Below are 493 nucleotides of genomic sequence, written 5' to 3'. Positions count from 1 at the left end.
GCACTATCCTCACCTGTTTTTGCAAAGTGTTCAGCCTCGAGGGCATTCAACACGCCTGAATCTCTCACTGACTGGGCGCACGGGGTTTGTCCTTTTCAACTAGGATCCTCTTTCCTACTCTCTGCACTCGGTCACGAGGTCAGAGAAACTTTCTTTTTATGATTTATGTTTTTCTTTAAAAAGCTTTGTGGGCCATTTCCTACCAAAGGAACTTTGCTTTCACTTCCAATTTGCTCCCCTCGCTTAAACTAAATTTACGCGTAGCTGACTTAGGGAGTCGGATGGTTTTGTGTCTTTGAGTTTCAGAATTATTATCCTGTTTACGCTTCCATTTCTGGTTTCTGGTAGATTGCTTTTAATCCTTGTTTTCAGAACAAGGGATGAAGTGTTAAGGGAACGAGGAGCAGTGAAGACAAAAAGGATACAAGGCAAAGCGAAACAAGAAATGGAAAGAGAGAACGAGATCATTCGAGCGGTCATGAACCTTTTCACC

The sequence above is a fragment of the Penaeus monodon genome, chromosome 24 (assembly GCF_015228065.2).
Source record: "Penaeus monodon isolate SGIC_2016 chromosome 24, NSTDA_Pmon_1, whole genome shotgun sequence".
Classification (NCBI taxonomy): Eukaryota; Metazoa; Arthropoda; class Malacostraca; order Decapoda; family Penaeidae; genus Penaeus; species Penaeus monodon.
Note: the sequence above shows the minus strand (reverse complement) of the source record.